Consider the following 1170-nt stretch of genomic DNA (forward strand, 5'->3'; position numbering starts at 1 on the left):
GTGTGTGTGTGTTTCTGTGTGTGTGTGTGTGTCTGTGTGTGTGTGTGTGTGTGTGTGTGTTTCTGTGTGTGTGTGTGTCTGTGTGTGTGTGTGTCTGTGTGTGTGTGTCTGTCTGTCTGTCCTGCAGCATTCCTCCTGTTCACCAATAGAAACGTCTCTGTCTTCTTCTATCATTCATTCCTATCTCTCCTCCGTCACGTAGCGCCAACGGAAGATTGATATCTGGGTTGTGTAATGTCTGTCCTCTGGCACAGTGTCCTCTGGGACGCTTTCTGTCCCAGAGGACAGTAAAGCTGCTGGGAGGACAGAAAGCGTCCCAGAGTCCTCATCTCTGGCTTTGGGACGTACTGATCCACATTTCAGAGACCAAACTACGCATCTACTCATCCAGATATTAATCCACCAGAGAAATAATCACAGCTAGTTACAGCTCTACTTACTGTACTATCAGACAGACAGAGAGACAGGGAGACAGACAGACAGACTGAGAGACAGACAGAGAGACAGACAGACAGACACACAGACACACAGACAGACAGACAGACAGACAGACAGACAGAGAGACAGATAAACAGACAGACAGAGAGACAGACAGACAGAGAGACAGAGAGACAGGCAGACAGACAGAGAGACAGACAGACAGACAGAGAGACAGACATACAGAGAGACAGACAAACAGACAGACAGAGAGACAGACAGACAGAGAGACAGAGAGACAGGCAGACAGAGAGACAGACAGACAGAGAGACAGACAGACAGAGACACAGACAGACAGACAGAGAGACAGACAGACAGAGACACAGACAGACAGACAGACAGACAGACAGACAGACAGACAGACAGACAGAGACACAGACAGACAGCCTAGCTTTGAAGCAGTTCTCACCAGCTCGGGCAGGTAGAGGATGTCGGGGATCGTGGTCCAGATGGCGGTCCCCCGGGGGAGGCTGGCCATGGCGCCGGTGTTGGATGCCATCCTGATGCGTCTGCCTCGCTCTGAGCGCCTCGCCCCGCCGCTGCAGCTCTTACACCGCGAGGACCCGCCTGGACCGGACAAACAGGATCCACCACCTGCAGCAGGGCGGAGACACACCTGCAGCCGAGCGGAGACACAGCTCGGCTGCAGCTGTGTCTCCGCTCACAGACACAGCTCACGGACGGAGCGGAGAC

General features: G+C 53.3%; 1 protein-coding gene across 3 annotated transcripts in view; it reads right to left on the minus strand.

Moving 5' to 3' along the window:
- LOC117940896 (NACHT, LRR and PYD domains-containing protein 12-like) overlaps positions 1-1170 on the minus strand; it is a 35506-nt gene that overhangs the window by 27461 nt on the left and 6875 nt on the right. The window lies entirely within an intron of this gene.

Source organism: Etheostoma cragini, unplaced genomic scaffold (assembly GCF_013103735.1).
Source record: "Etheostoma cragini isolate CJK2018 unplaced genomic scaffold, CSU_Ecrag_1.0 ScbMSFa_367, whole genome shotgun sequence".
NCBI lineage: Eukaryota > Metazoa > Chordata > Actinopteri > Perciformes > Percidae > Etheostoma > Etheostoma cragini.